This window comes from Urocitellus parryii, unplaced genomic scaffold, assembly GCF_045843805.1.
Source record: "Urocitellus parryii isolate mUroPar1 unplaced genomic scaffold, mUroPar1.hap1 Scaffold_53, whole genome shotgun sequence".
Classification (NCBI taxonomy): domain Eukaryota; kingdom Metazoa; phylum Chordata; class Mammalia; order Rodentia; family Sciuridae; genus Urocitellus; species Urocitellus parryii.
This window is the reverse complement of record NW_027554068.1, coordinates 277,615-302,841: the sequence shown is the minus strand read 5'-3', so window position 1 is coordinate 302,841 and position 25,227 is coordinate 277,615. Positions and strand designations below refer to the sequence as shown.

General features: G+C 39.4%; 1 pseudogene; it reads right to left on the bottom strand.

Moving 5' to 3' along the window:
• Positions 1-8,818: 8,818 nt before the first annotated feature.
• LOC144252686 (inactive hydroxysteroid dehydrogenase-like protein 1) overlaps positions 8,819-25,227 on the bottom strand; it is a 34,312-nt pseudogene continuing 17,903 nt past the window's right edge.

The window sequence follows — 25,227 nt, the reverse complement described above, 5'->3', positions numbered from 1 at the left end:
GCATAAAAGAAAGTTGCCCAGAAACGATAGCTATGATTTTCACTTACACCTTAAGTCAGTCCTGTTAATGGTCATCCTACCACACACCAGATTACCATTTTGAGTTAGATCCAGAGTATTAACTTTCCCAGGACACATGAGTAGTATTTAACAGAAAATGGTCCTCTTAAATTGCTACCATAATGCTCACTTTAGAAAAAATAATAAGCTTTTATAGTCTATGCCTTTATGAGGATCTTTGACATAATTTTTCCAACCCTAAAAAATGCTGAATTAATTTGCGGTTCAATGAATTATCTTTTTGAAGATAATAACTAGAGATGAGTTGTCCCATTTTTATATTAACAAAAATATTAGAATGAAATCAGTATTCTAATTAGGAAACATAGAAAGTAGAATGAGGTTTTTTTTCTCAGAAATTGAATTGCTTTTGAAATCTGTATAAATTTTTAAGGTATAATAAAACATTTATTGTATGTAAGTAATATGGGAATACTGTAATGGGAATCATAATATTTTAAGAGAAACAGGGAATTTGAAAACAAGATATTTTTCAGTTGCTATTTTTTATATAGAATTTGTGGTACATACAATAGGACCTATGGCAGATTTATATTGCAAGTAAAATAACTTTGTTTATTATGTTCAATTGTAAAGATGGCTTTGTGAGTAGTTTACTCAAACTTATGTCAACACATATCTTCAATATATAATTTGGTGGAGAAATGTATGAACTTTAGACATTTTTACTGGGTGATTTGGAGAGTTCCATTAAAGTAACACTTTGGGGATGGATCGTGGCGCCATCTCACCTCACCTTGCTTTGAAAAGCAGGAATAGCTCATCTTCAAAAGTAGAAAACTGGAAGTTTAGCAGATCCTTGGTATTTCAGATCACATGATATCATTCTGTAAGTGGGATTTTCAACAGAAAAGAATATCTAACTTATTTGTTAAAAGCACATTGGGTTTTTGATTTTCCTGTGTACTTACCCAAAACATAAAGTTATCCATACAACTTGTAGGTATCACTGTTATTTTATAAATGACTATGACCTTGAAACTTAGGGCTAGGAAATCTTAGTTCTGATTTTGTGTCATGCATATACACATATGTGCAAACATTTACACACCGAGAGCTTTTAGTTCAAGAAAAGATATATGTTGTTTTCACATCTCACAAATACAATGAATATATTTTCCAATGTATGCTATTATTTAACTGCTTAGGAAAACAATTGTTTCACAAGACATTATTTTTAAGGTGAATTGTGAATTTCCCTTTAAGATAGGATCACATTTTCTTGCTTGTACATATATTGAGTTATTTTGGATTATTTTCCAGACATTAGGAGTATTTTGTTGTAGAAGCTCTGGATTTTGTTATATTCCTTCAAAGATTGTTGATCTATTTGTTTTAAGAGCCAATTTACCTGGTTAGATTCAAATTGAAAACTCTATCTTATTAAATAGCAACATGACTAACAGTTTAGATATTTTTGTAATCTGCACTTGTAGAACCAGTCAGAGATTTAGTGTTATATACAGATACACCCAAAACTCATACAGAATTTGGAATTATCCTTTTTTAAAAAATGTTTTCCTTTTCAAATTTGCCCTATCACTTTTTAGTGGCTCTGGTCTTTCTAGCCAGGAAAATAATGTTTCCCTACTCTTTAAATCATCTGTGCCATATGGTGACTGTAATCATCTCCATATTGAAGCCCTAGATATAGGGAATTAATTCTGTGTGGTTTCCTTGCTTACTTCAAATGTTTATACCCCTCAAACATCATCCTACATTTTATTTATTCTTCAGAACACTAAAAGCAGATTTCATCTATGCTTACTTCTTTGTTTATTTTGCTCATAATTATAGTTGCTAACTGCATGAAATCTGTTCTATTATGAATTTACTCCTCCATACAGGTGGTTGTTGGAAAAGGCGCTTAGAATTCATTTAAGCCAGTTATGATAAAATGGACAGACATGGAAATGACTGTCATGAAGGGACAGGTTTATACTTGTGCAAGGAATCTACATAGCACACCATGGAGTGTGCACAAAGGTCACTCAAGAGGCAGAAGGAGAAGGAAAATGGGGCCATAGACTTTATGATGGTTTCTACCAGAAGCAGTGGGTGAACAGGAGGCTGGTTTGGATCATTTCAGCAGGCTCTGGGTGACGGGGTCTGTGCTTAGCTCTCTAGTGCTGGCCCTGGGAGATCAGGGCTGGCTGTGGTGGCCTGGAGGTGGTTGTGGCTGGGGGTTCTGGAGAGTTGTTGTACGTATCAAGGCCAGGCTTGCAGGTGAGGGCTTCAGATCTCCAGAGATTAACTGGCTGTGGGAAGTCAGTCCTTCCAGGATCGGCAAGCACCCCGGATTTCAAAATGCCAGGGCACAAAGACAGGCCTAATAATAAGGATAATCTGCTCCTGAGCTCACTTTGGTCCTGAACACAGCGTGTGCGTTCTCTGGGGCTTGTTGTTAGCCATGTCAACACGACTAGCCCTTTGTGTTTATTCCGTCATCTTTGGGCAGTTTTTCCTGTACATTCTCGACCTGATTGCAGAATTCTCATTATTAGACCATCTTTTAATTTCTGAGATAGCTCCCCTTTGTTCCATTGTCCTTTTTATTTAGATTTACTTTCTAGCAGACATTGAGAATTTGGGATCCAGTTATACAATATCATATCAGTATCACACCATATGTATTTCACATATTTTCTACATTTTGGAGTTTTGTTTTTAAAGACGGTATAATATGCTTTCTGATTGATGTGTAAAATTTAATCATTCTTTCATGGATATAAATTTATATTGCTTCTAAATATTTACAATTGTGATGATTTTAAAAATATAATTGCCATATGATTCAACAATCTCAACTCTGGGCATATATACCAAGGGAATGAAGTCAGTATGTGAAAAACACATTTACTCTCCCAAATTAATTGAAGCACTAGTTTTAATAGCCAAGAAACAGAATCAACCTTGGCTTTCCATAAATTAATGAATGGATAAAGAAAATGAATTACAGATACATAATGGAATACTATTTGCCCCGAAAAAGGAATGGAATCCTTTCATTTGTGGCAACAAGATGGAACTGAAAGTCATTATGTTAAGGGAAATAATCTAGGCAAAGAAAAATAGATACTGCATGATCTCATTTATATGTAGAATATAAAGAAATTGATTTCATAGAAATTGAACATAGAATGGTAGTTAGCAGACATTGAAGGAGAGTAGGGGGAATGAGGAAAGATGGATCATTGGTTACATCTGGATGACTGTAGGAAGTCTGATGTGCTGTTGCATAATACGTGATTATAGATGATGATGAAGTACCATACATTTCAGAGAACTAGAAGAAAGGACTGAAAATTTTCACCACATACAAGTGATAAATGCGTTTAACTTCGTTTCAATGTTGCAGAAGTATATGTGTATCAAAAGATTACATGGTACCCCATTAAAATGTATGATTAATATCTTTTTATTTATCAGTTAAAATTAATTTAAAAATTGTCAAGCTTTGAACAACTACTTAAGTTTTTCTGTCTTTTAGATTAATTTTTATATTAATGAGAATTATTAAAAATTGGTGTAATTTTCCATTTCTTAAAATGTGAGAATTCTCCATTCCTAATACTTAATCTATTTTTTTTTAATTTTCACTTAGATATTGAGCTTTCATTATAGCATTCTTTTTTTTTCACTTTTTTAGGATAAATGTGTTCCACATATGGTTGAAAAGAATAACTTTCTATGGAGACATATTTACATTTGTGATTTAAAAAAATTAAAATCAATGTTTCCTTTACATGGAGTGTTTAGGTCTCTCTTCTCTCTCTCTCTCTCTCTCTCTCTCTCTCTCTCTCTCTCTCTCTCAGATTTAATGAATACTTTTCAAACTTCTGAAAAATAACCACAGGAAAAATTGCCTCCCTCTGTGGATATGTCTTAGTCATGCTTTATAACTTTCATAAATATTGCATATGGATGCCAACTATATGAAGAATAAATATATAAATGATCGTATCATTTAACCAAAGTCTTGCAGCAGCTTCTGAAGAAGGAGAAAAGCAGCTGGAAGGTAGACAGACATGGAGAACTGAAGGGCCAGGACCTCAGGTGGGTGAGAAAGAAGCCCAATCTTCAGTTAAGAACAGAAGAAGAGTCCTCCAATCACTCCTGTGGTGCAGTTAGAAGCACCAGACACCAGAGGGCGACTCCAGGAGAAAACCGCACATCCTGTGTGTCTATGGCTCTCAGGAAACACTGTCTCTCCATGATTCTTTCATATTTTACCTACACACACGAATCACTGTAAGTAAAAAATGATTTTAATAACTCCACACATCATGTAATTAAATAGCACAATTAAATAATGTAGATGGCTAATAAAATAAAAAAACGTGATAAAGGGATTTAATCATAGAAATGACATTTTCTTTTGACTTGTTTGCATGCTCTGATTTTTGTAGCATTTTGTAGACCTTGAAAGTGATTTCTGAGTGTGAACAAAATATCAAATTTTCCTTTATGAGTTTTTTTTTTTTTTAAATGAAAACCAAATGATTAAAAGGATGTATATTCTCTTAGGATGAAGGAGTTCTGTGTTTATATTTTAAACTAGTGTGTGGCCAAGTGACTGTTGGTGATTCTGTATCATTTTTTCCTTGAGCAAGTCTGAACTTTCTCCCTGCAGACTCGAGGCTGTCTTAATGTTAGAAAAATCGTATTCTATTGCATGTGGGAATAAACGTTCTTTCCCATTGTTCATGGAAATGATTGGACTTTTAAAAGGATCATTTGTCTGTCTCCTAGAACTATCACTTTATCTTTTATCCTGAAATATTTTATGATCGCTTTCCACTTTATGACACACATTTTTCTCAAGCCATTTCTGTTAACTGTCTTGACTGTTCTCAAAAGTTCGTTCTCCCAATTGCTTCTTTTAATACTTATTTTATTCCTGGAATGATTTTCTGTTTTTCTTCTGTTTCTTTTCTGATCTGTGCTACTTGGATTTTCATCTTTTAAAAAAATGTGTTCTTGGGGCTGGGGATGTGGCTCAGGCGGTAGCGCACTCACCTGGCATGCTCAGGGTGCTGGGTTCGATCCTCAGCACCACATAAAAATAAAATAAAGATGTTGTGTCCACCGAAAACTAAAAAATGAATATTAAAAACTTCTCTCTCTCTCTCTCTCTCTCTCTCTCTCTCTCTCTCTCTCTAAGAAAAAAAAATTGTGTTCATTGATTATCATGTTGTAGCCATTGTTTGAAAGAAACTTTATAATTTAAATATATTGTAGTTATCAGAGTAACCAATAACAATTTTTTTTGAAAATTCTCTTTAAATAATATTATATGTTAATGTAACATTAAATAGGACTTTTTATAATTTCAGTGTTTTTTCACATGGAGAAATGATGCTCTTGCTGTTGGTTTTGTTTGTTTGCATGTTTTCATCAGAACACAGCTCTCCTTGTGGATTTTCTTCATTTCTCTTTGGTTTTCTCTGTTCATTTCCTTCTTTTTATATTTTCAATAACTTCCCACAGGTTGCATAACAACTGCCTCTGGTTAGGATTTGTCATTAAATGTGAGTTTTGGGGGCTTGGAGGGAGGCCATCTCAACTGAAAATCGAGAGCTCTGAAGCCAATTGTTGCTGGAGATTTTAAAAATTATTTATAAACAGTTTTCTGTCTACTTATTGCCTTTTGAGTATTTTTTAAAAAGAAAGACTTCTTTAATATATTTCTGTACTGGACATTTTATTATAAAAACATTGAGATATATATCAAAATGTTTTTTAAAACAAAGTACAGTTAACCCCTGTGTATCTACCACCTAGAGTCTATGGTTGCCATTCAATTCATCTCATACCTCTTGATTTATCCATCCTGATATCCAGTTGCTCCAGATTATTTTAGATGCATGCCCAAGCATGTTGTGACGTGCGTACCCTTCTGTCTAAGCCCTTCAGGCTGCACATCATTTCATCATTTGTTTTCCAACCTCATTCTGAGGATCCTTGATGCATTTTTCCTTGGATGATTAAGATTTAATTCTTTGCAGAAAACCAAGAGTAGCAGTTGGGTAGATGATTGCTACCTTTTCCCTTTTTCCCATGCACCAAGAGGCAGCTGCTTGTTCTATGTTCCATTTCCTTCTTTCACCTGACTCACTCCACCACTCAGGGATGCTGCATAAAGCTACAAGAACACTGAATGTCCAGAACTTTTCAAAGTATCTCAGCCTTGACTGCCTTTGGCTATTTCTGTCCTTTGTGGGATCTGCATGAGTCTGAGTCTGCTTTGAATACCTCCCTCTTCCAACATCCTATTTATTTTCACTGCAACTGAGGCCTTTCCTCCGGGTTGTGTTTAGTTTCTGGTACTGTCTTTTCATTTTGTTGTGGTTCAAACTTTGTCTTTAAGATTTTGCCTGTTTGGTTATTCTTACCAAGATTTTCAGTTTATTTAAACCAATAAAACAGGGAAGCAATATTTTCACTGTGCTATATTTCACTGAAGGCTGTAGGCAATTTTACTTCTAAAGTAATAAAATTCTCTATTCCCCTTCTTCACTCTGTATAGCCAATTTCTTAGGCTATTGGTAAAAATCATACAAGTTCACTGTCTGAGTAAATAAATTCCAGGGAAAAAACATACTAGCACAGAGTATTTATTGGCCTTGAACCTTGGGCAAAATTACATAAACTCTCGTTCTGCTTCCTTATCTGTAAAATGTGGGCAATATTAAACCTATTATGGTTTTTGTAAAAATTAAAGAAAACACTGATGATGTAGTATCAAATAGAATCCCTGACAAAATAAAAGCTTCTATTTTCCCCCCAGAGGAAACAGAACAAATGCTTTTATTGTTACATTTTGAACTCATAGATCACGTTTCAAAAGTTCAGATTTTGCACATCCTTTATAAGAGATCCCATCCACAGTGGCCCAATCAACTCTCAATTTTGAGCTTCGATGGTGGTATTTTATGAAAGCTAGAAAACCAAAGGACACTCTGGGTCTTGCTCTTTCCCTGAAGCTATGGACGGCTCTGCACCATATCCACACAGTCGGCATGTCTCAGCACATCCTGCCAAGGGTAGAACTCAGAGCCTCGCTGCCAGGTGCGTTCACCAGTTCTCATCATGCAGCACCTCTGCACGTGATCCAGAAGCCTCAGAAGCCCTGGGCACACAGCCTGACACAGAATCATCTGACCATGTGGCTAGAGAAAGCACTGCAGCTGATCCCAAGTCCCGCAGATTCCATCAGTGAGGCATGAAGTCAAGAGGCCTCCTAGCCACCTCCCTCAGAACCTTTGCTACACAGTGCCTCCAAGTGCAAAGCTCTCCACATCTTCTGTTTGGAAGAGAAGACATGATTAGGAGCAGAGGAGCTTCGGAATTTAGGTACTGATCTTCTTGAGTCCATGTCACATCTGGAATTGCTGCCAAGCAACATCACAGGCAAAAACCCATGTGTTCAACACAGAAATGTGCTTAGGCTGAAGTACAGAAGCACGCCAGGCGAGAGAATCATTTCACACCAGTGTCTGCAGTGCCCAATACTAAGCTCTGAATTTTAAATCTGTACATTGTACCATATTCATACAGAAACGTACATGAATTTTGAGTGTACGGTATGTCACCCCCCAAAAAAAAAATGGTTGTCTTTTTAGAATCTGAATCAAAGACATTTTCACTGTAGGTTTTGATGCTGATCCATATTGTGGGGTTTGTGCATAATTATCATCACACCAATCAAAGTATTAATTGATTCCATGAACCAAAAGTGCACTTTCAACATTATTTCAACAGATATATGACACACATAATTTGTCCATATTTTAAGTGCTATTCCACAGATATTTGGTGCTTCTGTCAATAATACTACTGGAATAGAATCATATCACATAGCAAGGTGTATGAAAACCAGCTATAACAAACTCTAAAGGGGAAAATTTCAGTTATAAAATGGATCATGGGTTAAGAAATCACTACTTACCCACAATTACAAATCAAAAGATAGTGACTAAAAGGTGACTCATTAGATATCCAAATCTAGAAACGCACTCACCACCAGAGCTGGAAGAACAAAAATATTATGGAGGAAGCAGCATCTGACACGGCAAACCCACAGGACAGAAGCCAGCAGGCTTGTCTAGTTTGAAAAGGAAGAGCCTAGGTCTTCTGCGTTCTATACCCCTGACCAGACTCTTCTGTAACTTAACCATATGTAAAGCCGCTGAGTCACAAACAGCAAAGAGCACAGCACTCGGGTTGTCTAGGGAGACCTCATGAAGAACAGCATCTCTGTCTGGGGCAGCCCAGCCACAGATTTCTAAGCTGACACCAGTGATCTCAGTTACAAAATAACAATCTTCAACCATCTTCCTAGTGAACCCTTTAAAACCAAGACTGTATGTCATCTGTTAAGGGGAAAACAGGCAATTTCCCTTTAAACACAACATCTGAAATTTAAGAGCTGACAAGTTAGGTTGCCATGGCTCTGAAGTCAACGCCACTCTTCAACAGCCTGGGAGCAAAGCAAGGATATGCGGGCGATTTCACCGGTCCGGCCACACACCTTGGTGGTGATTTACTCTGGGCCCTCCACTTGGCCCCAGAGGTTTATCACAGGCTTTTTAAGTTTGCATTGCAAAGGATGAATCTGACAGCACACTGGATCATCTGTCAAAAAGAAAATACATCAGATAAATGAAACGTGTCTCCAAATGTCAGAATGCTGTACGTGACCATGAGTTGGCAAAACTTGACTGACCGCTGGGATTCAGGCTTTGCAGGCTAAGGCCCCCTTGCCTAACCAGGGGTTGAGAATGCTTGCTCCCCACACCCAGAGCCACTCGAGCATATACTGTGCAAAAAGGAACTGAATAGAGTGGAACCATCATCCTGTGGTCCTTTTTGAAACCCCCAGGGTTGAGACGGTGTGATGTGCATCTACTTTTGGTGAAGACAACCATCACAGGCATCTGTGCAGAAGCTGCTAGGTGCATCCCTGTGGGTGGGAAAGTCGCTGAGGTGGTCTAAGTAAGTCTTAGAAGCAGAAAACACAGCTATCCGGGTTTGCAGTGGGTCTGCAGCAGGAGCCGGGGGAGATGGTGACGATGATACCTTTCTTTCCCTCCAAAACTCCTGGTGACACTCCATGGATCATCATGCCAACTGGCGGTGGCAACCTTCACCTTTATTTTGTCCCAGAGCTTGTCCTCAGAGAGTAAAAGAGTCCCCTGCTAAATTCTGCAACTATGACATCCTTTTCCACCACGTAGGTGTCGGCCGTCTTTGACAACTGTCCACAGCTTCTCTGCTCTGCCTCGTCGGGATAGTGTGGAGACCTCGGCTTGTGGACTCTTCAGCGTAGGCTTCTCCACTTCCATCTGTTGCACCACTGAACCGGCCCATCTTTGGTACTGCTTGGTTCCTCTGCCCTGCTCCCCAGAGAAGGATAAAGTGCAGCCTGATCAGGCCGTAGAAGTCATAGACGATGGTGATGTTTTCCTGGCTGTGTACCAGGCTCCAGCCAAACCTAGCGCTTCCATGTAGCACTTGCAAGACCTGGTGGTCTTACCTGTGCAACAGGTAGAGACTGTCCACAGCAGCCCTGGCAACCTGCAGCAGCGCAGTCTCCAGAGCCCACCCTGCTGCACAACACCCCACCCCCTCCACCCCTGCGGCCGCCGCCCCATGTGACCAGCACCAAAAGGCTCTATTTTTTCAGATATTAAATATTTGAAATCTATTTCCTGATATTAAGAATGCCTTTTCTTGTGTCTGAATTTTGTTACTGTTACGCAAGTTTTCCTCATTTCTGAATTCTAAAGGACTTCATTTTGTCCAGATAAAATCTGCAATGAAAATTTTAGCACCAGAAAAAGGAAGAGGAAGAGGAAGGAAGGGAGAGGAAAAAGAAGAAGATGAAAATATTTTGACCTAGGTGTGGTTGCCCATGTCTGTAATCTCAGTGACTCAGAGGCTGAGGCAGGAGAATCGCAAGTTCCAGGCTAGCCTCAGCATATTAGTGAGACCTTAAGCAACTCAGTGAGAGCCTGTCTCAAATTAACAACAACAACAACAATAATAATAATAATAATAATACTAGTCTGGGCATGTGGTTCAGTGGTACAGCACCCCTGGGTTCAATCCTCACTATAAATACATACATACATACATATATACGCACAGATATTTTGAGAGGAGAGAGTTAAATTTATGAGGAATAATAACATTAACACTGTTCAGATTTCGCACTTTCCCACTGAAGAAGCTCAAAGTTCTTTCCATTATTTCACATGCAATTTGTTTCATTCATTAGGCTTTTCTAATTTGCTTTCTTTTGACATATTGTGTTTTTGCCTAGGTGTTTGAATTTTCATGTGTATTTTGGAGTGTTTTATGTTTTCATTATGATTCTTATCAATGATGCATTGTTGACTACTGTTTTAAATATGCAAATGTAATTTATTTTAAATATTTTGTAGTAGATTTCTAATTTATTTTCACTTTAAAGACCATTTACTTCGTAATGATGAAACTCTAAAATGTATTCATACTTGATTCATGGTGTAGTATGATCAATATTTATGTTCCCTTTTTAAATTGAAGTGGGTGTGAAATTTCTCATTATTGGATGGAGGACTTCATACATTTCTACCAGATGTCAGATCATGTTTGTTAGTAACATGACCCAAATCTCCCATGCCTCATTTAGTTTTTGTCAACAAAAACTTCAGGTACCGTCATCAATGTGTAACCATCTTTGTCACAAGGTGAAAATCACAAATTCTCCTTCAGTTCTGTCAGCACTTACATGTTTATTATTATATCATCCTGATCAGTTAGTAAGTTTATCAGAATGTATTTTCCTAAGTCTATTTTCTTTAAGTCTAGTTTGTCTGATTTTAATGTAGTCAAGCCTTCCTCTTTTAATTAATTTTGGGCTTGATTTGAATTTTCATTCTCTTATCATGCTGGAATTTTATCTGACAATCTTCATATTATAATGGAAATGTGGAGCCACAGAATATGCAATGTAATTTCTAAGATATCAGATTATATTTCTATTCTAGCTTTTGTGGATTCTATTTCCCCTAGTTTTGATATATTCTATATATTTTCTAAACCTAGAGTACTTATTGGACTGCTTCATTTAGTGCACATCTCTTTTCTCTTTGCTGCAATCTTGCTTTTATTGTTTGCCAGGTACTTTACACATTTTAATAATTAAACAGGTATCCACACCCTGTCTTTAAAAATACATGGACTTGTAGATCCCTAATTTCTGCTTTCTGCCCACAGTATATACCATGATGTCCGATATTCAACTTTAACTTTGCATCTACCCCTTTTGAGCAGTTATTGTTTTATATTCAATCTCTATCACATTTATTCATGTTCAACAGTTTGGCACTTGTTTTTTGGTTTTTTTTTTTTTGGTTTTTTGTTTGTTTGTTTGTTTGTTTTTGCTTTTTTTTCTTGCAAGAATCTGAGACCTTTCAATTATATCATTCTCAGTCTTCCTGAGGTGTATCCTTTAAAAATTTCATGAATGAGCATCTTTTGAAAAGAAGAAAACCTTCATTTTTTGGTCAATTCGCATACATTTTTGAGTCACACTAATTCACAAAACAGGTACTAACATGTTTTTAAATTTACAATTTAAAGTTGACAGTTAATTTTTCTCCTTACTTCATTTGTACTATATGTTTTTAAATTTTGGTCCTTCCTTGCTGCTTTGAGAAGTCATTCCCTATAATAACCTATCTTTAGTTTGCCTGTTTGTGGGTGGGTATTTGTTTATTTGCCTGGGGGGGCACTCTCTAAATCTGAATAGTGGAGTCCTTCATTAGTTCTGCAGAATTCTCACCTGTTATTTATTTTTCCATTATCTCCCTCCTCACTTGATGGAATCATATTATTTGCGCTGTAAACCCTTCTACCCAACCTCTATATCTGTTTACCTCACTTTCATAGTTCCATACTTTCCTACCCTGGATTGTGTTATGTTATATTCCTTTTGATACGTTATACAACTCATTCATTTTGTTTCCTGCCATTTGAAATCTATTGTACTGTCATTTTTCACTGGGATTTTAATTGTACTCATATATTCATTTCTGGAGCTCGATTTGGCTTTTCTTCTCATCTTTCTGGCTTTGTCCTATTATCCTTTTGCTAACCTCATTATGTTGATAAACAGTTGAGCATTTAAATTCTATAAATGTTAATTTTAATATCTGCAAACTTTGCAATTCCAGTTCTCCAATATTTCTCTGACTTTTGCTCACTGTGTCTTGTTTCCTCAAATGTTTTGTGATTTTTCTATAAATCATTATTTTTTTGACGCATTGTTGATGGGAATTATTTTGGACCCTGATTAAGAGACCATGGGAGATCCACAGAGGTTTCAGAGATGGTTTGCTTTTGGAAGCCACTTGAGGCACTGCAAACCTGAAACTTATTAAACTGAAGATTTGGGGTTGAGTTATTTTGAGCCATAGAGGTAATATTTACTCAGTATATATTAATGTGGGATTGAACTTGAAGTGAGGAACTTCCACAGAAGGCTTCTCTCCCTCTCCTACCTAGAGTCCAGATCAGGGGAGGGAATGCCTTCTCACAGCATGGTCCTGGGAGTGGGGCATTTCTTCCTAGAGGACAAACAGAACAAATTGCTTTGAAGAGTCTCATTGTGAGCCAGGGTTTCTGACCAGAGCTCTCACCTGTCATAGCCCCTGGCTTTGTCTTTGCTCCCTGCCTTGGAACCTAAGCAGCAGGCTACCAGCAACTTTATTCCTCTGCTTCCAAACCTAAAGAAAGTGGGCAGATGAATTGCAAGCTTCCTCTGCCTGGCATTGACATCTGAATGGAACTGCACAGGAGGTCTGAGCTGCCTGTTGGCATCAGTGTTCTGTGAGCTTGTATAAATCTCTTTGGTGAGATGTATTGCTTTCTATATTGACCAGGTATTGTTATCAAAAGACAGCTAGTACCGGCTTAAGAGGGAACTTTAGCTGGGCATAGTGTAAATCCAACAACTCAGGAGGCTGAGGCAGGAGAATCTCAAGTTCTAGGCCAGCCTCAGCAATTTAACAAAGCCCCAAGCAACTCAGTAAGACCCCATCTCAAAATAAAATATAAAAAAGGCTGGGGATGTTGCTCAGTAGTTAAGCACCCTTGGGTTTGATTACCAGTACCCCAAACACCGAAAACAAAAACAAACAAGAAACCTTAGAAAATTGTTGCTACCTTATTACCAATCCAGAATTATTGTTAATAATCAGGAGTAGAAAATATTTTCAAGCTAAAGATTTTATTGCATTTTTTAAAATTTATTTTTAAATGAAGTTTCATGTTGCTCGGTGTATAAACATTTATTTATGGGGTAGTGTTATAATCGCATATGTGTATGTAATGTGTAACGATTAAATCAGGCAATAAACATTTCCATCTCCTTAAACATTTCTTTGCAATAGGAACCTTCAATCCTCTGTTTTCTTTTTGGTTTATATGTAAATATTCAACATTAGAAATTTTATGTTTGTCAGGAAATAATATTTATGTTTGTCATGTAATTATAATTCTTGATATAATCTTCAGTTTTGTCATTCTAATGAATTTTTTTAAGTGAAATTATTTTATTTTTTCAATTTTTTAAAATTTTTTTTTATTATTAGTTGTTCAAAACATTACAAAGCTCTTGACATATCATATTTCATACATTTGATTCACAATCTTCTGTTTTCTAGTTCTTTACAAAGAACACGATTGTTTTAAATTATAATCACCCTGCTGTATTGTAGAACACTGCAACTTATTTTAAACTTAAACCAAGAACTGAAAACCTTAATTAAATCCCCATGTGGACTATTTGGGTTGCCATAACAAAATACCACAAGCCAAATTAGTTAAATAGTAAAAATGTACTTTCTCACAATTCTGGAGATTGGAAATTCCAGGTCAAGATTGCAGAAGGTGTGCTTTTTCCTGATACCTACCTTTTGTGTCCTCTCAGGGTCTGTTCTCAGCTTGTACACTCTAGCATCTCTTCCTATCATGACACCAGTTCTATCAGACTGGGCCCCCGCCTTATGACTTCGTTTAACTGGAATCACCTCCTGTTTTAGTCAGCTTTTTTTTGTTGCTATGACCAAAACACCTGACAAGAATGATTTTAGAAGAGGAAAAGTTTATTTTGAGGATCAGAGTTTCAGCGTTCTCAGTCCATAGACGCCACATTCCATCCCTGAGGGTCCCAGGTGAGGCAGCGCATCCTGGTGTAAGAGCTGAGCAGAGGAAAGCAGATGGGAACCAGGCGCCGAGAAGCAGAGAGAAGCAGAGAGAGAAACGGCTCCCATCACTAAGCCCCCCCAAAGGCTCCACCCCAGGGACCCACCTCCTCCAGCCACACCCTACCTGCCTCTGGTTACTACCCAGTGAATCCCTATTGAGGGATTAATGCACTGGTTAAGACGCTCATATTCCAACCATTTCACCTCTGAACTTTCTCAAATCGTCTCTCACGTGAATTTTTGGGGGTCACCTCCTATATAAACCGTAACACCTCCTTATAGATGCATTTCCTAACAGTCCTATTGGGAGCTAGAGTTTTTTCGTTTGAACACAATTCAGGCTTTAGGATGCAGTAAATAAACCTAACTAAATAAACCTGATTTTTAAAACAATACCTGTGGGTTTAAATTTTAAGGAGATGTGAAGAAATCGTAGAATTGCTATCAGATGGTTGGAGCCTGGCCACCTGAAGCCTTCTTTTTGTCTAGCAATCTCTTCTATATCTCTGCAGAACAGACATTGCATATGTATTATCTATTTGGAGACATTCAATCCTGGAAGTGATACACACGCTGTGTCTTGTTTTTCATCAGAGATAAAGGTCATTCATGGCTCAGTGGGAACACAGAGTGAAAGAAAAACAGGTTTCTGGGAAGACAGGAATGGCCTGGAGGCAACAACCCTGAGCTGTATTTGAGATTGATTTGGAGTGAGAGTCTTTTGAGAAAAGTTGTGTGGGGGTGAGGTGAGTGAATGCCTTTTACGGATTGGATCGTAATCCATACCATGTGTTTTTAAGTCAAAGGAGCTCAGGTAGAGGGCAGGGCTGACTTGTTGCTGTATCAAAAGGTGTGGATGTCAAAACCATTTCCTGGTGGACTTGGATATCAGATCAATGTTAAATAAATGATTAAGATCATTTATCTGAAGTATGGTGCCATTGGTTTTATATGTTAAGAAATCAAACAGACCACACGTACTTTTTGAAACCTACTTGTGCCATCATCAATGAATTCAGTTACAGTTTTTTGAGATGTTCCAGGGGTAAAACTGAAAACCATCCCAGGCTGAGGATTGATTGCCAAAGCAGAGAGACTATGGCATATCCAAGCCAGCCAGCATCTGTCCGATGCAATCATATCTGTCAACTGCATCTGGAGGCTGCAGATTCCAAGCATGCTGAACATCAAGTCCTGAAATCTAACCTCAGGTTTCAAGTGGATATATATTTTGTGGTGTTATTCTGGACCTCATTTATTATTGTCACAGAACCACTGTTCAGTTGAGCATAATTCATTGCAGCTGGTGGTCTTCAGTCCGCAAAGTCCAGGAACAAGAATAACTCCAGTTATGGGATGTAGTAACATTCAATTGTGTGGTGCTCATTAGCTAAATGCTGACTTTGTTGGGCGCTGGAACAGAACAAAATATCCCAAAGCAAGGTCATGGCTCCAGCAACCTGGAAGAAAGGGGACTCTCACACCTGTGTCTGAGCCCTGGGCAGGGAAGGAGTCAGGCTGGTGGGTCTAGGGCCAGATGGAGGGCCCAGGTGCCTTCTCCCCCTCCCTAACATGAGGCCCCAAAGAGCTAGGACCTGGGCCTGGAGGGAGAAATGAAGGAGGGACAGAAGGTGGCACTTAAGTCTCCTGGGCCAGATGTACCTGAATATCCCCATGTTCTCCATATTGTTTTCCCTTTGCTGTTCTGGTCGCACTGATATGAGGAAAAAATGTCTGAGCATATACTTCCAATATATTTTCTAATGATATCTTGAATATCTGAAAAACTAATAAGTATCAAAAACTTAAAGGATGAAACTTAAAGATGTAGATAAAGATCATTTCTGCAGTGAGGCAGGAGCAAGGCTTCAATTCCCCGTGGTTTCCAGCTCACACATACGATGATCCTTGGAACTTGCAGTTTTAAACACAAACAACCTCATACTAACTCTTATACCTAATTTCCCACCAAATATTATTGAAGGTAAAGAAAGGGACCAAGAGTCACTCACAATCCCAGAAAATACCTAGAAACTGAATTTGGCAAGAGTTTCCACCAAATGGAGTAGAACTGAGGGAGAAAAATGGTGGCAACCACGCTTCATCCATGAAACAGGGCACCCTGCTTCCTAAAAGAAGGCGGAAAGAACCTTCAGCAACCTCCACTTTTCAGTCTTCTAGAAGATTCTGGAACAACCATGAAGTCAGGCAGACATTTTTTAGGATCTCAGGAGGCTGCCTTTTGAGGGACTCTGTGGGCTATCGTTCCCTACTCCCTGCCAACACCACACGTTTCCACATCCTTTTAGAAGTTCCAGTTCCCAGAAGGAAAGAGGGTAAGGAATTTGGGATGGAGAAAAAAGAAGAATGTGGTTGTAGCATTTTTGAGGGCTATAATCCCAAGGTCAAGGCTTTAGGGATAAGAGAGAGAGAAGGAGATCTTCATAGCAGTACCTAATGAGGGTGATTCTCCTGCGTCTCATCTGTGCAGCCCATCAACAAGCCAGGAACTGGGAAATAGGAGACCAGAAAGGCACATGAGCAGAGTAATGGTTTGGGTCTTTGTCCCTCCCTTCATTCAATCTCCATTTTATAGATTTTTATGGTGAGGTTCTAAGTAAGATTCCCCCCCCTGGGGAAAAAGAAAAAAAGTTCTACTGAAAACCATGACATTTTTTCCTACTGGACATTTGAAATTGGACCCTAAGCTAGTCCAGCTGCCTGATCACCTGCTGAATTCATGAGAAGTGGTGCTGGGAGATCCATCCACACAGCTGCTCCAGGAGTTCTATCTTTGTGCAGAATCCAGTGGGGTGCAGGAACCTGACAAGGGACAACTAAAACCCTAGTGAGGAATACAGGGAGACATACACCTTGGAAATTTAGAGGAAGACTATAACAATGAAAATTACACAGGGCATGTTAGGGTTTAGATGTAGTGTCCCCCAGATCTCATGTGTGAGACAATGAAAGGTTTGGAGGAGAAATGATTGGGTTATAGCCGCAACCTAATCATCGAATTAACCTCTCATGGAATTAACTGGTAACTATAGGCAGGTCGGTTGTGGCTAGAGGAAGTGGTTCATTGAGGACATGGCTATGGAGTATATATTTTGAATCTGGCAAGTGGAGTCTCTCTTTCTCTGCTTCTTGACCATGTTGTATGCTGGTTCCCTCTGCCACACTCTTCTGTCATGATGTTCTGCCTCACCTTGAGCCCAAAGAATGGAGCTGGCCTTCTATGGACTACAACCTCTAAAACCGTGAGCTCTCAAACTTTTCCTCCTCTACAATTTATGCTGGTCAGGTCTTTAAGTCACAGCGGTGAAAAAGTCGACCAAAACAGGGCAAAACCCAGAAGAAAATTTTAGAAAACCACCTGGCAACTTTTAATAACCATCACTTTCACGAAATGAAGCCATGAGAAGAAAATAAGGTGAGATAAAAAGGAATATAAGGAGGGAAAGGAAACTCATGTAATAATGTTAAGATTAAGATCATCGAGTTGGAAGCAATAAAAAAACTAGATGAATGCCCAGAAAATTAAATCTTTGATATAGAGGATAAACCTTAGCAGTCTTTACAAAATAGAGAGGAAATGGGAAAAGCAATAAAGATTATGAGATTATAAGGAAATGATCCACTTGGAGGATAAATAATGGAGACAAATTCCAAGAAGTGTAGGCTATCCTAAAAAAGAATCAAAGTAACAGTGTAAAACCAATTAAGCATAACTGAATAAAACATTGCAGAATATTTTTTTGGAAATTATGAGTACATAAATCAAAAATAAAACTGCAAAAAATGAAAAAGAAAATATAGATATCGTTTACATGATATCAGGAGGGACAAAAACTCTCTAAACAGACAAATAACACCAATGAGAGCAAATTACATATACACATGATGTATGATTGGATAGATATATTTTTAAGTTTTTTAAAGAGCTTCAGAAAATTGAAGTAAACTGCAAATTCAGAAAAATGCCTGTGTCATGTTTTTAGGTCTAAGGTGTCCTCCAAAGCTCATGTGTGAGTCAATATAAGAAAGTTTAGAGGTGAACTGTTTGGGTCATGAGTGTCTTAACCTAATCAGTGAATAGGTGCTAACTATAGACACGTGGGTGTGGCTGGAGAAGGTGAGTCATTGGGGACATGCCTTTGGGGTATCTAGTTTGTCAGTAGTGAGGGCACTCTCCATTTCTCTACTTCCTGGTGGACTTGTCCTGAGCCCCTTTTTTCTGCCTCATTCTTCCACCATGTTCTGCCTAACCTCGAACCCCGAGGAATGGAGTCAGCCATCCATGGCCTGAGACCTCTGAAACCATGAGTCCCCAGGTAAACTTTTCCTCCTCTAAACTTGTTCTTAGCAGGTCTTTTGTTCACAGCAGTCAAAAAAGTTGGCTAAAACAGTCTATAATAATTATGAAACAGGGTTAATATATGTAATATATAAAGCACATTTTTAAATAAAGAAGAATAAAACAGATATCTCCTATAAGAAACTTGAACAAAAAATTATAAATCAAATAATTAAATATGTGAAAACATAATTTACCTTCATTGTTATTCCAAGTATGAAATAACACTATAACATGTTTGCTTTTTTTTCATAATTTTTAGACTTTTTAAAAAAGTTACAACACTTGGAGTGATTCTGTGATAGATGGTTTTTGAAGCCCAGTTTGAATAGAACTAACTGCCCCCCTCCCTCTCAACAGATTCTCCTTATCTCCTGAGTTTTTTTTTTACCTTTACTTCCTCCAGGGAGTTTTCTCTGACCTCCTAGACTATTTATTACCTCTTATTGCAATTTTTTATTGCACCTCACACTTGGTGCCATTCATCTTGATTACCTTGTGACGATTTATGGGTTTATTTATTTACTGTATGGCATCCCAGTGAAACTGTAATAATAATTAAACTTGTATTTAAAATGTGCTTTGTGTGGGGTCATATTTAAGTGCTTTCACTTCACTGACTCCTCCCAATAACCTTATGATACAGTCTTGAACCGGAGCTTGGAGACAGAGCACCCTTCCTAGGGAACAGGGCTGGCCCTTTACCATCCAGATTGCTCCATCAGAAGCAGAGCCCCTTCTCTGCAGGAAAGGACTGGATCCTTCATTTTCTGGGTTTCCCACAGCACCACAACACCTTCTGAGTCTACAATGCCAATTGCTGTTGTATCTCAAAGGTGTGAAGCAAGTAGCAAAAAATTATCATTAGAAAACGCCTTCATGATTTACATTAAACAGGGATGAGAGGTGGGAGGGAAAGGGATTGAGAAGGGAAATTGCATGGAAATGGAAGGCGATCCTCAGGGTTATACAAAATGACATATAAGAGGAAAGGAGGGGTAAGACAAGATAATACAAATGGAAGAAATGATTTACAGTAGAAGGGGTAGAGAGAGAAAAGGGGAGGGGAGGGGAGGGGAGGGGGGATAGTAGAGAATAGGACAGACAGCAGAATACATCAGACACTAGGAAGGCAATATGTCAATCAATGGAAGGGAAACTGATGTGATACAGCAATCTGTATACGGGGTAAAAGCGGGAGTTCATAACCCACTTGAATCAAACCGTGTAATATGATGTATTAAGAACTATGTAATGTTATGAACGACCAATAAAAAAAAAAAAAGAAAACGCCTTCATGTGTTTGTTGACTTCATTAAGATAAAGTTTTCTCCATGGTAATCATCTCTTAATTTCAAGAGGCCACATTCTGCCATAAAGATACAAAGGAAAAGTGGGGCTTCTGAGGAATTCACTCTCAAGTGTCCAAACTTGCTTTCTTGGTTGTTCAAAGGAAATTATGTTGCCAATCCATATACTGTTTTGTAAATGCCAAATAGATAGTGGTGGGAACAAGATTTAGTGAAGTTACCAGCACACTGGAATTATTTAAAATGAAGTCCAGCAAAGACAGGGTTATCTCCATTTTTTCACAAAGAGATGGACAGGAGTTGTCAGGGTGAGGGCAGCTGGTACCAGGCAAGGGCTTCTAGTTTGGAGAAAGAGATGGGAGTAGGCAGCTGGAAGCAAGATGGTTTTCTATTGTGCATCTGCATCTAGTGGGCATCAGAAGAATTCAGCATGCTGTTTTATAGAATAGAGACGCTTCTATACTCCTCTAATTGGCCACAAGTCCCATCATACAGGATTCACTCGCATGCCTGCACGCATGCACACACGCACACCGCAGTTAGGGCAATTGTCTGAGAACCTGAGCTGTGGTCTTAGGTCTGAGTTTGAGCCTTCCTTTCTTCCCTATTCTCTCCCCCTTTTTTGTCTATTTCTTTCTTCCTGGTGTTTGGTAATAGAACCTTTGTTGTTGATTGATTGAATGTCCCTCAATATATTAAGCAGATAAATGAGGGATGATTTTGATGAAGTGGAGAAGAATCTAAGTGCTGACGACTTGGACTCAGTCATCTAGCAAAAGCATGGGTGGACAAGTAGGGTGAGCCCTTTAAGCCAGATAGATAGGTGGGCAAACACTTCCTCATGGATCCAGGATGTAGCTCAGTCGTCAAGTGCCCCTATCCGGGATACTCAATTCCCAGTGCCCTGCCTCCCACCACCACCCCCAAAAAAATAAGAAAGAAAGAAATGTGCTATTAATATATACAGGATTCTGGAAACAAGGGGCATATACAAAGCGTCGGGTATCTGTTTTTTTTTCTTCTTGCTAAATTGTGCTGTAGATGAAAAATTCCAGGTTAACTCCCAGTTTCTGTTATCTGGCAGGACTTTGGATTCAAAGCCTTGTGGTTCCTCCTGAAAATCCAGACTTAAGCCAAGGGCAAACCTGCACGGGCCTCTCAGATACTGCTCACTCCCCAGAAGCTGATGGTGTTGAATGTTTTGCCAGATCCCCTTCCCACTCTTGGCAAAAGCTCTGAGCCAAAATCATGGGGTGGCTGTCTTTCCACCCCTTCCCTCCTCTGCCTGCAGGATTACTGTCTTACATCCACACTCCTACTCCCTTTCTTCTCTTCCCTCCCAGAACCAAACTTCTAGGGGACCTTTTGCCCTGAATTTCAGCAGGAAATACAACCAGCAACCAGATGTCTGACTTTTTCACCCCATTGGCTGGGATTAGCCATCTTTCCTGTAAACTTCAGGCCCTTCCTCTCTGTTAGATATTTCGGCCTCTTCACGCTCCGTCTCCTTGAACTCAGACACATGAACACCCTCCAGAGAAGGAACAAAAGGTAGTCTGCAAAGTGCAGTGGATGTGTGCAGGATCCATAAGTCCTACACGACCAGTCAATGGCTGGGGACTTTGGAGGGCTGGGCTAGGGGAAGGTGGCAACTCAACATGTAGATGGATTTGTTCTATCACACAATTTAAATCCAATGGAGGCTACAGGCTATAATCAAAGACCAGATAATTAAATAAATTTATAGTTTCACACACTAGGAAAGTAAATTCAGGTTCTATTACCATAAAAATATTTGAGTGTTTAAAAAAAATAATAAGTAAGGCAGCTCCTTCAGCCTCAGGAATAAGGAGACCCAGATCTTCTCTGACAAAAGTTCAGAACTGGGAGAGACCCAAGAAGGCAACTTGTGAGATACCTTCACTTTCCAGATAGAGAAACTGAGGCTCTACTAAAGCTGAAAGGACTTTCCCATGTTTTTGGCTGGATGGCAGATAGGGCCACTCTTGTCTCTACAGGATGGTGGTTACAGGCCCAGCTTGGCTCCTCTGCTCTCTCAGCCTCCTGTTCTTCTGCTGTTGGGATGGCTGGCTAGGCTCTTCTCATCTGATCTAGTGTCTGACCATGAAGTAGCTACCACTAGGAAATGGTCTCTCCTGTGCCCACTAGCCATTTAATAAGCACCAAAAAGGGGAGAAGCAGAAGCTGCCCCCCTCCTGCCCTTTTATTAAAAATATTTTTTTAGTTATTGATGGACCTTTATTTTAATTATTTGTATGTGGTGCTGAAAATCAAACCCAGTGACTCACACATGCTAGGCAAGCGCTCTATCACTGAGCCACAACCCCAGCCCCTTGCCCTTTTTTTAATAAGAGGAAACATACTCAGAAACAACTCCTCAAGTCAGTACTCTGGGCCAATCAGAAAGCTACTGTTTCTCAAGGAAATTCATGAAAAGCAAATGAACTGTCACAAGAAGCCTTGAAAATGGAATTTAGGAAATGGTCACTCAATTGCACAAAGTCCAGTACCTCTCTCCCTCACTTCTTCCCTTCCAGTGTTCCCACGCCCATTGGTCTCCATGGTGTAAATCTCCATCCCATCATTTCTAGATGTATGGCTTTGGTTAATTTGCTGTCCCTCTGTGTGCCTCTGTTTCCTCACCTGTAAAGCAATAATAATAGTTCTTACCTGATATTGTTGTCCTAGAGATGAGGTGAAATGAGAGTGATCACACTTAGCATATGGTAGGTATTTAAAAAAAAAAACTTTAGTGCCCTTCCAATTCTTCAATAATGGAAGGCACACATGTCCCTTAATCAGTAGGTCTCCACAGAATAGGAGGGTCCCTCTTCAGCAAGCCCCATGGCACCTTGCCTCCTCACCACTTGACTGTCCTGCAGCTGCAGCTGCTGCTATGAAGGAAGATTGATCTGGGCCTGAAGCATGTATTGAATTTGTCCAGACTGAGAAGGCACCTGATCCTGTGCTGTGGTTTGAATGTATGCCCCAAAGGTTCATGTGTTGGAAGCTTGCTCCCCAGTGTGGTGATGTGGGAGGAGATTGGTCTTCCAGTGGGAAGTCCTTAGGTCATTGGGGGGCTGCCCTCAGAAGGGATGAATGTGGCTTTCATTGGACCTCTGAGCTCTTAAGAGAGCAAATTCTTAGACGAGGGAACATGGCCACTGAATCACTTTTTGGTTTTCTGATTGGCTAGGTGCTTTCTTCTAACCATATGTGCTCCTGCAGGTACAATGGCCATTACCAGAGGCTAGACCAATGAGGCACTGGATCTTGAACTTGCAGCCTTCAAAACTGTCAGCTAAATGAACCTCTTTTCTTCAAGAGAAGCCTACCTCAGTTATGTTGTGCCAGTAACAAAAAATGCACCTGTCACCATAAAGTGTGTGTATGTCTGTCCCAGGCACACAACCAGGAGCTCTAGCTCTATCACAAACCTCAATTTTTCTTCTAAACAAAGAAAGAAAGGAAACAGGAAAAAAGGAACCAGGGTCTCAACCTTAATGCAAATGAATCCTAAGGGGAACCTGTTAGCTTTGGGCTCAGAACAATGAGTTAATTGAAAGTGGTAATGAGAAAAAGCAGCTGACGATCATAAACCCACAGGCCAAGGAGCAGTTCAATTCCTGGGCAGCAGGAGAGCCAAGCTCCCTAGCCAACCAAGATGTCAATGGCTTCTGAAAATAATTGCCCAAGGAACACCAAGCCATAGGCAAGGATGAAGCTTGTTGCAGATTGGTCATCTGGCTGGGAGCCACCTGTGCTGGCCCAGTGCCTAGTGCTTCGAGCCTCAAGAAAGTCCCATGCTTTTAGGACATGCATACCACCTTAGGACACATATCCAAGATGCTCAACTCGGGTGTCATGTGAAAGCCCAAGCTAAGGGACTTGCTTCATGTTCCAGCCACACCAATCCAGTGGGGGTAGGGCTTGAGGGGAAAGCACACTTCCAGGACTCAGTTTATTTACCTGTCAAATGAGTATATTATTAATACCTATACTCCATGGTTCCTGGCATTGGCTTTGAGCATCAAATGAGATGATTTATTTGGAATGTGAAAATAGCAGCATTCAGCAGAGTACACTGAGGAACCAAACTGTCTGCTTAACTCAGGTTAGACTCAGAAAGTAACTCATACCTCCTAAGATTGATAAGAGAATTAAGTAAAATGATAGATACATAAAGTATTTGGATGGTAAGCACATATGCTAAGCACTGAGTAAATGTAAACTATTACTAATTTATTATCAGGGCTATTCTCAGGGTGGTTTTACCCCAACACACACTTCTTTCTGAGATGCTGGGGATCACACCCAGGGCTTTGCAAATGCTCTACCACTGACCTGCATTCTCAGACCCATGGACGTCCTTGTCTTGCAGTGTCTAATCTAAGCTTATCCCCAGAGGCTTCTGCTTTGCTTCTTTGGGGCTTCTGCTTTGCTTCTTTTGCTAGTCACTTCTGGTCACCTGAATAGAACACCCATTCTGCTCATAGCAGTCTTGCATTATACAAAAAGGATTAGGCTGAGTTGTCAGAGCAGTGGAGGATTTTAAAGACAAAATGAATGACAATGCAGCTGAGATGCCATTTTCAATAGACCTAAAAATCACACCACACTGGGGGCCCGTGGCCTGCATGTTCATTCCCTGCAGGGCCAAGGAGGGCTGTAATGACATTTTCATTGAGCAGGACTTCATCTGCACAACTGATGAGTCCCTAGCACAGGAAACTGGAGAGTGTGAGTGAGTGTGTATGTGTGTGTGTTAGAGAAGGGACCTGGAACATCCAGTAGAAAAAGATGACATGCTCCTTTGTAAGGCAAAGGATGCTTTGCACAGTGGTCTTCCTGGCTATCTGTCTACCCACTTCCTTCCTGCCTCTGCCCATGTTATGTCTTAGGGCTTCTCCAAAAGCCCTTCTCAAAAAGTGCCTTTAGATCATATCATTATTCTTGTGAGGCCTAAGTGGAACTTTCTGGCAGATGCAGAGTGATGTCAACTATCCTGGGCTGAGCCTAAATCCCACAGCAAGTGCAGGGACAGAGTCTTAGCAAGTCCTTCAATAAAAGCCAAGGACAACACGAAAGCACAACTGAGTGACTCACACAGTGCCATTAGAAGTGAACACTGGTATGAGCCTTTGAGAGTACATTTGGCAGCAATTTTCAAAACTCAAGATGCATCCACCTTTTAACC